Below are 14,153 nucleotides of genomic sequence, written 5' to 3'. Positions count from 1 at the left end.
TCTTCTGACAAGATAGAGTTATAGAGTTATAATGCACGGAAACAGACCCTTCAGTCCAACCAGTCCATGCCAACCATTATCCCAACTAAACTAGTCCCACCTGCCTGCACTTGGCAGTAATCCTCCAAACATTTCTTATTAAATGTACTTATCCAAATGTCTTTTAAACATTGTAAAAGTACTTGCAATCATCACTTCCTCTGAAAGTTCATTCCACACATGAACCACCCTCTGTGTAAAATTGCCCCTCATGTCTTTTTAAAATCTTTCTCCTCTCACCTTAAAATTATGCCCCTCGTCTTGGAATCCCCCACCTAGGAAAAAGAAACCTGCCATTCACTTTCTCCATGCCCCTCATTTACATCTTCTAAATTATAATTAAAATTCAATACGTGGTGCTATATTGACAAACGCAGCAAAGAAAGGTCAGATCTCAAAAACCTTGGTTAATTTCATTTTTAAAGGGTGTCAGAACAGGGATAATTATTGGCTGGGGTATTCCCTGCCTTTGCTCTGTGCATGTGATCTTTTACAGGCAGGGAGTGCTTCAGGCAAGCATCTGAAAAGATAGCATCTGCACCAATACAAAGGTCTGTCAGGAAGATGGTATATAGATATTATGTATTGGGGCATCAATCATAGGGGGCTTGAAGTTGGGGTAAAATGCTGTTACTAATCCTTTATTTCAGCCTGAGTCTAGGGGCCTATTCAGTTGTTAGCTTGAGTCATGTCCTCAGGTTTTGGTGTGGGATTTTGAAGACACAAAATTCTGATTCAGGAATGCCACAATACTTCCACCAAACCTAACCCATGACTGGCATTTTAAGATGTGAGCTTTGATTGCTGACATCTCTTTGCAGTTCAGTAAGGGAACATAATGCAGACAGAATAAATTATAAATACGCTCTGGAGAAGGGTCCCGTGGACCCGAAACGTTAACTCTGCTTTCTCTCCACAGATGCTGCCAGGGATTTTCCAGCAATTTGTGATATCCAGCATCCGCAGTTCTTTGGGTTTTTTTTAATTTGTTAAATAATAAACACTCCTATTTTCCTTCCGGGAAAGAAAAAGTGAGGAAATGATATTGCAGTGTTTCTAGCATTAGAATCTGCCAGCCAGCAAACAGTTAAAAGCTGAACAAGCCGTTCGGTGTCATCTGAATGCAGTCACAACTGAGTTCGGTTTGAGCATCGGAGAATTCCTGTTTATTCAGCTGGACCACTTGTGGGCTCGGCATCTCTTTCTCTCTCTCTCACTCTCTGCCCTCTTCCCCCACCTCCGCTGCTGCTGCCGCCACCAGAGAGAGAGAGAGGAGCAGTATACACCCAGGGGCTTAGCGCTGTTTGATGATTTCCGTGATCAGACCACTCCGTGCCACGGGATCTTAATCTCCTACCAGCTAACGACCATTTTGTGATCGTCGAACCTCCGCCAGTCGCCTCTGGAGGCGGGAGATGCTGTCACCATGTTTATGATGGTAAGTTCACTGGGTGCCTCTGGCCATTCAGCGTCTGCTCTGAATCCCCTTTCCCCCAATCCGCCCTCAGCTGCTATTTACTAGCAGGTGGGGATTTAATTCCTGCAAGCTTGCTGGGTTCCAAGTTGTGAAACTTGGAAGGGAGTTATGGACGAGATAAAAAGGTGTTGGTGCTGAATTCACACTTCGCTCTGTTATTGGGAGGTGAGGAAAAGGGCTGAGGTTTCGTTCTGTGTGAGACAGTGTCAGAAATGCTTGCTTACAACATGTTTTTTTTGTGGGTGTTTGTCTGTCTCACTCCTTATTTGCATCGACGAGTTTGATCTATTATGATAGTGCAATGGTCTCGTTTTCCTGGTTCGCTGGTTACGTATAAACAGGGATTGTAATTCCCCTCCTGATGGGCTCGATTAATTGCAGAGACACCCAGACGGGACTCGGGCAGTTTATGAACTTCTTTGGTGAGAAACCAGCCTTATATCTCCCTGAGATTTTGCAAGGTGCAGCAAGGAATTTCCAGCTGATTTATTCACAAGTGTGGCACAGAGTTCAATCTCTTACCGACAGCATTCCCTGTCAAACACAGGCTCACAATTCAAATTGCTGCAGGTCTCAAAAGATTCACTGGGCTGCTTTAACCAGGTCAGGATACCAGTGCGATCTCTCTCGACTTTGCAAGGCAAAACTATAAAAGCCTCCAAATTATAACTCATGTTGAAACATAATGTGTGGACTCTAGCATTATACAGATGAGCTCTTCAGTTTGTGTTGTGTATGTGAGATTGAATGCAGTGTTCAGATCCAGTGATTCTCAGTGTGTTTATCACTACAGTCAGGAGTATTGATTTTTTTCTGCGGCACTTTCATGCCAACTTGCTTCACCCTCTCCATCTGTTATACATGACTGTGCATCATGGACTCTCTCCTCTTACTGTTGCAGCAATATTAAGAATAAAAGGAATAGACGACTTGGCATGGGTACATGACCAGTGCATGTCCCAAAATCCAATGCCATAGAAAGGTCACACTCAATTTCTGTACAGCAGTGACCCAGGTACACCCCCTGATGCAGTGCACCCTTGCCCCACCCATCACCCAAAACTGATGCAGATACAACCAGGCACGAGGCTGTTATAGCACTTGCAACACGACCCTGCTACAGAGCTAGTCTCGTTAGCCTTAAACTGCTAGGTTGGTGACAGTGCCTGTAACACTGGGTGATGTACAAGGCTACTTCAAGCTATAGCTGCCCTATGGTACAGGTGTGACAAAGTGCCTGGATTGATTCCATTGTGGCATCCACACCACAAGCTCAGCAATGATCCAGTGTCTCCAGTGAGGAAGGTGAATGAGTTCTGAGGAAAGATTACCGGTCCTGAAACATTAACTCTGATTTCTCTCCACAGATGCTGCCAGACCTGCTGAGCTTTTCCAGTGATTTCTGCTTTTGTTCGCGAATGGTCACTTTAATATAAAAGTACTGGGAACATCAACACTTGCAAACACCCAACTGGTTCACGCTGTCCTTCAGGGAAGACAATCTGCTGTCTTTACCTGGTCTAGCCTCCATGTGACTCCAGTCCCACAATAATGTGGCTGACTCTTGACTGTCCTCTGTAGTATCTCAAGTAAGCCTCGCAGTCAAACATGCCATGGCACAACATTTATCTGACTATGATTTTATTGGTTAACAGAGGGTAATTGATAGTGGATGGAGAAATGTAGCATCCGAACTGCTGTTCAAGCTGGTGGTGGGAGGGGAGGTGACTCTAGAAAAGAATCTGTAAGTGAAGAAAATGAGACAGAAAAACCTAGAGGAAAACAAAAGAAAAAGACATTTCCCTTGAGAAAATTACAGTGAGTACATGATGAACCAATTGTGTTGTTACAGTCAAATGCTGACTACAATACAAAATAGGCAAAAAATTCTGCTTAGTTAAGCAGTAATAAAATCCTGTTATCATCTGTCAGGATGGAGAATATTTCATTTCACATGCAAGATATCATGCTATAGATTTCCCGAATGTAAGTGGCTAAGTGCATGGCAGGCAGTCACAAGTATAAGGATCAGGAAATGAGAGAAGTTTAATCAAAATGGACTTAGACAACAATACCAAAGCTAAATACTGTGATCGTTGGAAATCAGAAATAAAAACAGAAAATACTGGAAGCAGGTCAGGCAACAAACAGAGGTAACATTTCAGGTTGATGCCTTTTTGTCAGAAGTGCAAAGAAGTTTAAGATATGCAGGTCTCAAGCTGATCTTATGGTGTCATTGGCAGGCATGGTCAAGGGATGGGGAGGGTAGAACAAAAGGTAAGAACTTTGATTGAGTGGATGGGAGGAGATAAAAGGGGAAAAGTACGTGATAATGGCATGGTCAAATGAACAAAACTGAGTTGTCGAGGGGATGTAAATGGCAGAGTAGAATCATTACAGCAGTTGCACATCCAGATAACTAGAAGCAAGGTTCATGACCTGATATTGTTGAATTCAGTGTCCATGTTGAAAATTGACGTGCTGCTCTTCGAGTTTGCTTTGGAACAGAGCAGCAGACCAAGGACAGAGAGGTCAGAGTGGGAGTGGAGAATGACACATGCTGTGGAAGCTTAGAGTCAAAATTATGGACTGAACAGAAATGTTCTGCAAAGCAGCCACTCTTGCTGCATTTGATCTCTCCAGGAGAAAGCATTTTGAATGGTATATGATCGTAAAATGACTGAGTGCTGGGATGGTGTGTGCCAGAGTAAATGGTCCTTTCAGAATTCTGAAAGGGGATGGGAAGATCAACTGTGGGAAATCCTTGGTATAGCAAAACAGAAGACATACACTGTTATGGTAACATTGTGACAGCAGGTACAGAGTAGTTGGTGAAACTAAGACAATAGAATAGATTTTGGAATTGGGGTCGGGGAGAGTGTAGCCAAGGATGCTTTGGGAGTCACTGGGCTTACAGTTGATATAGACCTGGTGTCTCCAGAAGTGGAAAAGGAAAAGCAGAGAAAAGGAAGGTAAAAGTTGGAAATGGACCATGTGAAGGTGAGGGATATATAGAAATCGGAAGCAAAAGGTGAAATGTCAATTTTGGGGTAAGGTCTGGAAGTGGTGCCTCTACAGTCATTAGCATAGTTGGAAAAAAAACACAAAGGAGAGAACTTGGGTAGGACTGGAATGTTAAATGTTCTATTTCTCCAACAAAATGGCTGGCCTGTCTAGGATCCATATAGATGCCTATTCTAACAATTTTCATTTGCAGGAAGTGAGTGGAATTAAGAGGACAAGCTGTTCAATATGGGAAGTTGAAGGAGTGTGGTGATGATGGGGGTTCTGATAAGATGTTTGTCCAAGGAAGAAATGGAGAGCCCCGACACTGTTGCGATGAGGATGGGGCTGTAAAACGATTGGTTGTCTCTTCTCTGCTTTCAGCATTCTGAAGGGGCAATGTACCCTTTTAAGATGGCAAAATCTCCATAGAAGGGGAGAACTGAGGATCATGGAATATTGCAAATTCATTATATTTTGTGTGTATAATTATTAGGCAACTAGAGTTTAACCTACAAATATTAGTGGTGAAATGTCCCATTTATTACTTGAAAGGTAAGGACGTTTCTTAATATTTGTAAATGTTTGAAATATATATTTGCTTTCCATTTTGTCGAAGTGAATTTGACAAGTAACCTTACCCCAAATTTGGTTGCAATCATTCTGAATCAAGAAGGCTATACTTGCATTTATATGTCTCCTTGTACTTTATGTACAATAAGACACTTTGAATGAATGATCAATGTAAACAGGACTGTGGTACTGGAAGATTCTACAAGTGACCATGAGGTCAGTGACCCCATGATTTTTTCAAAGAGCATAAAAGATACTATGCAGCATAGATGCAAAAGCAACAATTGGCAGATGTGGTGGATCTGAAGTGGGAATTGCAAAATGTTAATAATGCTGAGCAGGTCTGGCAGCATCTGTGGAATGAAAAATGGAGTTCACATTGATCTATCATTGGGAGTTATTGACCTGAAATACAAACTGTCTTCCCCTGTCTCTATGGAAGGGACAGATACGCTGAATGTTTGCTGCCTATTTTCTGGTTTCAAGCTTTGGAGCGCCCTTGGCACCCTTGAATAAGACTCTTCAATGTCTTCTTGAGCCACTGAAGCATACAGACTGATCTCTCATTATTAGAATCCCTTCAGTGTGGAAGCAGGCCACTTGGCCCATCAACACTGACCTTCAAAAGAGCATCTCACCACATCCCTGTAACCCTACATTTCCCATGGCTAATCCACCTAACCCATACATCCCTAGACACTACGGGCAATTTAGTGCAGGTTAGGTGGATTGACTGCACATCTTTGAATTGTGGGGGGAACCTGGAGCACCTGGAGAAAATCCACACAGACACAGAAAATGTGCAAACTTCACATGTACAGTCACCCAATGGTGGAATTGAACCCAGGTCCCCTGGCGATGTGAGGCAGATGTGATAACCACTGAGCCACTGTGCCTTTATTTCATTAATAGTTTGTATAAAAATCCATTGCTGAAAATGGAATAATTCTTCAGTGTTGTTTTGGGATAGGGCTGGATCCCACAATAGGAGAATATTGCAAAATGAGCTAAGCTGCCGGATTTCATCCCTAATATTTCAGAGGAAGATCAGGAACGTGAAGAGACGAAAAGATGGGTCGGAAGAATATAATGGAAAATGTAAAGCAACAAAATGTGTAGGAACTAGAGGTGGATGAAAAAAAGCATTGGATTGTTTATCAGTGGCCATGTGGAAGTGGTGTTTGAGGACAGGGGATTGGCTAGATCATTATTTTGTGACTCTCTTAACCATGTGATAATGTGGAGAGATGCCTCAGCTAAGTCAGGAGGACAAGAGACTGGTAGTTAATGTTATGGGAGTTACATAGCCTGGGAAGTTCCAGACATGACAATGCCCCTTAAAGTGTACTGGGTTCATTGGCTGAAGAGATGGTAGATATCCTCACCAAAATCTTCCAGTGTTCATTGGAAGCATTTAATGCCTGATGGATTGTAGTGTAGCAAATCAGGGGGTCATTTTTATTTTTGTCAAATAACAACAGATAAACCATCACATTTCAGATCTCTGAGCCAAACTATGAATGTGGAGAGTTTTCTCCCCATTATTTAAAGAAAGAAATAATTGCATTTATATATCTGACTATCAGATATCTCAAAGTGATTTACAGTCAATGAAGTACTTTTTGAAGTGCACTCCCCTTGTGTTAATGAAGAAATGTGGCAGCCAATGTACGTACACACAGCAAACTCCCACAGTTATGTTGATAATGTGATGGTGATTGGGGGATTAATATTGGGCTGGAGGTTGTTTGAGAACTGTCCCACTCTTCTTTAAAACAGTGCCTCGGGATCTTATCGCACCACCTGATATAGCAGATGGGGCAATGGTTTAAAGTTTCATCTGAAAGTTGGAACGTTGAAAGAGAAAAATGTTCTCTCCGAGTGAGTACTGTGCAAAGTTCTGTTAACTCTGTCTGGCATACCTTGTGGACCTAATAGTCCTAAATGATCTTTTTATCATGTTATTATGTTTCATCTGCTATTTCCTTTGGAAAATCCCACTCTGACGTGTTTCTCTATATAACATTCTTTAATCTGTGTTCAGTACAGCATTTGTTGGATTGGCCTTCTAACATTCCTTCCTTAGGTGAAATCTTTCAGGTTTGAAGATTGTCTCATGCAGTGCATTAAAATATGTTGAGACACTTGCACTGACTCCTAGAAGGAGGGGGAAGGTCTGTTGCATCTCTAGCCCATTAGGTACTTTTGAAGAGAATGATCATAAGACCATAAGAAATCGGAACAGGCCATTGAGCCCCTCAGGTCTGCTCTGCCATTCAATAGGATCATGGCTGACCCAACACTCCTCATTCCCACTTTGCTGCTGTCTCCCTGTAATTCTTGTTTCCCCGACTGATCAAGAATCTATCTGTCTCGGTCTTAAATAAGAGAATGGTGGATCTTTGTCCAGAACCAAGTCCCCTGGAATGACAAGAAGCTTGCATATGTAGAAGACTATAACTGCTGCCAGAAACATGAGCCCAGAGACTGCAGACCTGGGACAAAAGTAGATGTTTTTGCAAGGGCGCGAGTCATCGGGCTCAGAAGCAAGAGCAGGGTTAGGCTCTCAGTGTCCAACATTCTCGCTTGCATTCTTACCCTTGACCAGTTGTTGAGTGCCTTGGTTCCAGGTAACACATCCCTCAATGATCCCATCCTCCCTGCAACTAGCTAACAGATAACCTGCACCCCTTTTGCCTTTGAGCAGGTCACTTGTGGACATGTCGGTTTGCAGCTGGGTTAATCCCAGCAGTGGAAGCAAGAGGTCTGCAACTGGTCAGTAATAGGTCATTTCCTGGCTTCAATTACAGTTCTTGGTGGTTAGGTCAGCCAGGGACCTTCCTACCCAGAGCTACGTTCTGGTGAAGGTGGGAGGTCAAGAGAATTGGGTGCACCATCACCATGACCATGACCAGTACCTGTCCTTGTACCTCCTACCTCACTCTCTGTGGGATTCGAAAATCCCTCCCCCTCGCATGTTACCCTTCGGATGTCTGCTGTTGTTGAACATTTGTAATATTTCCAACTTTTATCGCAAACGATGATGTCGCAGCACACCACAATCACATTCAGTTTAAGTGACACATTCTTTCGATAAGGAATAAGAACAGCTGGGCATCTGGTGTGAAGGCCATGCAGTGCAGTCTGTTTAAATATTTAACACTGCAGCGATTTACAGGGAAAGTCTAAGTGATCAGCATCAGAAAGAGAAGATGAGTCTTGCATGATCCAAGCAGGAGTGCTATTACCTGACCATGATTGCATTGCTCTCATTTTTATGCAAACTGGCCTTGTGGGCAAAAATCTAGTTTTCATTCAGTTTGCACCTCAGTCCCTGCCACATGAAGCATCAATCCAGGGGAATGTGGCTAAAGAAATGTCTTTAAAAGAGCCAGATGAGTCAATGGGCTAAATGAACCCCTCTGTACATTATTATTCCACATTATAATGTGGTTCAATCACTTTATTTGATTATAGCTCTGTGATTCTATTGACTTAATTTTAGCTTTTTCTAAGTGGGTGGACTTTGAGTAAGTTGCAATTGAGCCAATGTATAATTCAATACTTTCACACAATACTATGGTTCTAAGCAGGTGAAGACTAGCAAACTAAACCAATGCGTAGTAACATAGATAGTAGGAACAGGAGTAGGCCATTCCATCTTTCAAGCCTGCTCCGCCATTCAATGTGATCATCGATGGCAATGTCAAGTAATCCAAGCAGTCAGGGAATGTGACTGAAGCAGCTGGATGGAGGACATGTGGAGTGTAAGGTGTCTGAACACAGGTAAGTTATTCTGAGTAGCTGTCTCTGATGGTGGAGGTGGGATAGAAGGGGAGGGGAGGGTTTGAGGGGGTTGATGTGTGGTGTGGTACTGCTTTCTTGGATTCAGACAAATGACGGGATTAGTTTCAATTCTCTCAAAGTTGAAGCTTCCCACTTGTGCTTGACCTGACAGGCTGGGCTGATGGCTCAGTGGTCAGCACTGCTGCCTCACAGTTTGTGGGTGCTGGGTACGATTCCAGCCTTGGGTAACTGTGCAAACTCTATACAGACATTCCCCTTGTGTCTGCATGGGTTTCCACTAGGTGCTCTGGTTTCATCCCACAGTCCAATAATGTACAATGTAGGTGGATTGGCCATGCCAAATTGTCTTGTAGCATATGCAGGCCATTAGCCATAGTCAATCTGGGGTTATGGAGATAGGGCAGGATGCTAGTCAGAGGGTCAGTGCAGACTTGATGGGCTGAATGGCTGTGTTGGACAACCATCATTGAGCTCCCCACTTGCACTGAGGGAATGAAGACCACTGTCTGGTGTGAGTCACCCCTTTGCACTTGCTGGCTGACTGTCAATGTTCCATTTAACACTTATTTTCTCCTGACAAAGTTTAGGAGATTATTTCTTGATGTGAATTTTATTTTCTCAGATCCAAAATGGATTCAAGTCACCATTAAGATTTGGCGTCCTGAAGAGATTGGGAATATAGAATTACATAAACATGTGAGATCACATAAATCATATAGCCAATTAGCATCAGTGCAATTAAGTAATCATTCTTTTCAACTCAAATGGTGGATATCTATCAAAAATATACTCCTGTGTTACACATGGCTCTGGTAGCACTCTGATTCACAAAGCCCCTCCAGAGCGTGAGTGAAAAACCAAGGCTGACGGTCCAATGCAGTACTAAGGGAGTGCTACATGTAAAGGTGCTTTCCTTTGGGTGAGTTTTTGAGATACAGGCCTAACAGCCCCCTTGCATAGATGTAAACTCTTCTGTGGAATAAAAATTGAAGAAATTTAGGGGGTTTTCCTGGTCTTGACCAATATTTCTTCCTCCATTAAAATCACAAAAACAGATTGTTAAAGGTATTCCTGTTCTTAGGAATATGCTGTGCAAAATAGCAGCTATATACATAAAATGCAGCTCTTTCTTATGTCTCTTACATTTGCTTTCTATCACCTCAGACTTAAACCCTCTGCCATGATCCCAGCCCCTTCCTAAACTCTGTCTGCTTTTGAATTTGATAAAGTTGGCATTCCTACATCTATTTCCCCTTGAAATATTTATTCCCACCCCAGTCACTCACGTTTTGTACATAAGCAAATACTAGTTTTTGTCCAACACTACAACATGAACCATCTGTTTAATGTGCACCAACATGTTTCATTATCAACATGTAATTAAATTAATTTTATTGAGATTTAATTAACTGCGTTTTCCATGACCTAATTTTTGAATCCAAACTGCTGTGCAATGTCATTATCATATTCGCCAGCATCTAATAGTCAAAAGCTGCCACTAACTATTTGTATTTTAAACATTAAGAATTCATGCATTTTCTGTTGCCTTCATCAACCTCCCTCTGATTCTTGTGGCGCTGTATTATTTTTTGGTATAATTGGTTTCACTTTGAGTTTGCAGCTAGTGGGCACAGGCAGGGAGTGTGTAGTCAATCATGAACCTTTTCCAGAGCTATAGAGGGAATGAAATTTGTCTCTATGGGTAGCCCATCCGCTTGGACAGTGCAAAAAACAGAGCTATCAATTTCCATTTTGCACCCCACCTTTGTGAGGGAGTGACTTAATGGTACTGTCACTGGATGTGTACTCCAGACTAACACCAGATTAACTTTCTCAGAACATGGGTTCACAACAGGGCAGATAGTGAAACTTGAATGCAAGAAACATCTGGAATAAAAAGCTAGCGTAATGATGACCATGTAATCGTTGTCAGTTGTTGTAAAAAACATACCTGTTTTGCTAATACACCAGGTTCCTAGGAAAGGAAATCTGTCATGCTTATCTGGTCTACATGTGACTCCAGACCCACAACCATGTGGTTGACCCTAACAGGGTTAATAATTCAGGATGGACAGTAAATGCTGGCCTAGTCAGCGACGACCACATCCCATGAATGAATTTCAGAAAAGAGACAAAAAAGACTGCAGATACTGAATTCCAAGGCGGACCAGCAGGAGGCTGGAAGAAAACTGCAAGCCAGGCAGCTTCAGGAGGCAGAGAAGTCAACGTTTCGGGGGTAACCCTTCTTCAGGAATTTAAGAAAAGGCTGTGATCTGAGTTGGCCTTTCACAGCTAATCTTGAAGGAAGAAAAGGCAAGTTGACTATCTAGGCATCTCCTTCCTCCAGCCTATACTTACCTCCATACAGGATTTGACATCTCATTTCATGTCCATACTTGGGTTTTGATCCCGTTGCTTGAGTCAAAACATTATCGCATTAGAAGCAGTTCAGAGGAAGCGCATTTGATTGATTCCTGGAATGAAAGAATTATCGGAAGAAAAGCTGAGCAGACTAGGCCCAAGCCAATTGGAGACAAAAAAAGAAATTACTGGAAAAGCTCAGCAAGTCTGGCAGCATCTGTGGAGAGAAATCCGAGTTAACGTTCCAGGTCTAGTGACCCTTCCTCAGAACTCAACCCATTGGTGTTTGGAAGAATGAGGGGTGATATTATTTAAAGGGGGCTTCATTGGAAAGGTACTGAGAGGATGGTTCCATTTGTAAAGCAGTCTGGAATTAGGAAATGTAGTATAGAAATGAGACATCTCCCATTTAAGATTGAGATGCAGGGAATTTTTGTTTCTTCCAAGGGGCTGTTAGTCTGCAGAACTTTCTGCCTATGAGAGCAGTGGAGGCTGGGACACTGAATATCTTCAAGATTGGGTTGGATGGATTTTTAAGGACAGGGCAGTTGGGAGAGTCTTGGGAGAGCAGGTGGGAAAGTAGTGCTGAGGCCGCAAACTGATCAGCCATGATTTCATCAAATGGTGGGGAATGCTACAGGGGCTGAAAGGCCTACATTGCTCTATATCCTTGTGCTCTTATAATCTTCTGTATTATTAACCATTCTCATCAGCTAAACACATCTCATTTAGAGTTTCGAGGAAGGGTTAAGGGCACTTCCTGAAGGGAAGTAATGAAGGTATTCCTAATGAAGGTGAAGAAAAACAAATTCCAGAACCTCTGTAGTTCCCCCTTTCAACATTCCTAACTGGCTCCTCTCCTGGAGCATGACACTACTGTGGTGGCATCAACTCAGGATTACTGTGTTCCATCTTGTATTAAGTCATTTCTCTCTGTACTGGTCCTTACCACTCACAACTATGCCCCTAATTAGACAATTATTCAGCAAAGCATCAAATACTTCAACAGGGATTTCATTCCACAGCTTCACGATTGCGTGGGATGGGAAAATCCTTCTAATCTCAAGCCTAGCCTCAGGTTTGATAATCATGTACTCACATCTTCCACTTCTGTGCTTTCAATGCAAATTGAATAGCATGCTTGGATTTACATCATCCATTCCTCTGAGCTTTTTAAAATCTGATCGAGTTAGTGGTGATTACTGGTATAATTGAAAGGGAAAAAAAATCACAAAGAACTTTCATCTATAAAGCACCTTTCATGATCTTAGAATATCCCAAAGCATTTTACAACCAATCAACTACTTTTGAAGTGTAGTCAGTATTGTCAGAGAGGGAATAAATGGCGTAAGTTACTAGTAAAGGTAGTAATAATTACTGATGTTAGTGGGGTTTACCCGTCATCAGAAGCAGGAGATTTCCTGGCTACTTTTTTCGTATGTAGTGAGAGGTTTGTTGTACGATGAACCATGGATGGATTGATGAGTGTCAATCTGAATGGATGCCTGATAGGAGTGATTTATTCATCAGCCATCAGGAGGATAAAAGCGGTCACTACTGAGGTCCAGTCTCCTGCAGGGATCACTCTCTTGCTGTCTTCCATTTTAGGCAATTTATGGTCCTTGAACTCATGCACAATTGATTCCCCACGAGGATAATTCCAATATCTTCAGAGGATATTATGCCTCCACAAATAGCGAGAAAAAAACCCTGTGTCTTTGCCGAGTTAAGTCAAGCTGCTTGGGGCAATGAAGCCTATTGATGATGGGAAGCGATGGATGACGTGTATGTGTGTACATTTCAAACTGAGTAGATAAAGGTATCATATAGAAGGATTGTTGATCAACTGATGTGTGTTGGTAGTATGACGGCCATAGAAAGGAAGATGTCTGAAGTATAAGAAACGCAAAAGGCTGTTAATGGAAGTTTTGCAAATTTTTTTCAGTCTTCACAGGACGTGGGTGTCGCTGGCTGGGCTGTCACTTATTGCCCATCCCTTATTTCCCAGAGGGCTGTTAAGAGTTCACAACATTGCTGTGGGTCTGGAGGCACTTGCAGGCCAGACCAGGTAAGCTCAGCAGATTTCCTTCCCTAAAAGACATTAGTGAACCAGATGGGTTTTTAGTACAATGGTTATAATTAGAATGGCATTTTATTTCATATTCTTATTAAATTTAAGTTTCACAACCTCCCATGATGAGATTTGAACCCATGCCTTAAGAACATTTACCTGGGATTCACATGTGACATTACCACTGTATTGTGCCTCATTGCCACCATGACATTGCACAGGAGACAAAGTGTTAAGACCATTACTAAGGACCCAAATTTAATATTCCAATCTAGGTGTTATATCAGAGGCAATCAGAGATTGACACAGCAAGCATTTGCAGAGCATGTGTGAGCCAGGAGCAGATGGGTGAGGAAGGTGATAATTACCAAGTTGCTTTTGCTTAAGAACCAGAACATGGGAGCAGCAGTGAGCTGTTTGCTTCTGAATTGTAATAATTCTGTGCTTCCATTCCTCAAGTCAACTTCACTATTTCTGTTGCTACATTTTTATTGCATTTTCTTGCTTTTTCTCAAAGCATGTAATAACCCTTATTTCTACAGTAAGTATCCATCTTCTTTTTGATTATCTCAAGGAAATTTGAACTATGTTCTTCTGTGTATCAGATCCTCACAATGCGTGTGTAAAGTCCCTTTTTCTTGTATCATCATTTTTGATGTGAATTTTAAGTTTTTATTTGTTTGTGGGATATGGGCGTCACTGGCTGGGCAAGTATTTGCTGTCCACCCTGTTTGCCCTGAGGAAGGTGGTAGTGAGCTGCCTTCTTGAAGTGCTGCAATCTATATGCTGTAGGTAGACCCACAATGCTGTTAGAGGGGGAGT

At 42.2% G+C, this 14,153-nt stretch overlaps 1 protein-coding gene across 6 annotated transcripts in view; it reads left to right on the top strand.

Annotated features, from left to right (window-relative positions):
• LOC140469027 (synaptic vesicle glycoprotein 2B-like) overlaps positions 1-14,153 on the top strand; it is a 200,129-nt gene that overhangs the window by 67,933 nt on the left and 118,043 nt on the right. For 2 of the 6 annotated variants that reach the window (XM_072565211.1, XM_072565212.1), the window contains exon 1: positions 1,179-1,477. The exons of 1 other annotated variant lie outside the window; for it this stretch is intronic. The gene's annotated coding sequence lies outside the window, so the exon portion shown is untranslated. Of the gene's footprint in view, positions 1-1,178; positions 1,478-1,571; positions 1,682-1,917; positions 1,939-6,880; positions 6,974-14,153 lie in introns of those variants that run through there. 3 more of the 6 variants (XM_072565216.1, XM_072565219.1, XM_072565214.1) reach the window with 3 other exon arrangements.

Source organism: Chiloscyllium punctatum, chromosome 48, assembly GCF_047496795.1.
Source record: "Chiloscyllium punctatum isolate Juve2018m chromosome 48, sChiPun1.3, whole genome shotgun sequence".
Classification (NCBI taxonomy): Eukaryota; Metazoa; Chordata; class Chondrichthyes; order Orectolobiformes; family Hemiscylliidae; genus Chiloscyllium; species Chiloscyllium punctatum.
Note: the sequence above shows the minus strand (reverse complement) of the source record. Positions and strands in the feature narration are given on the sequence as shown.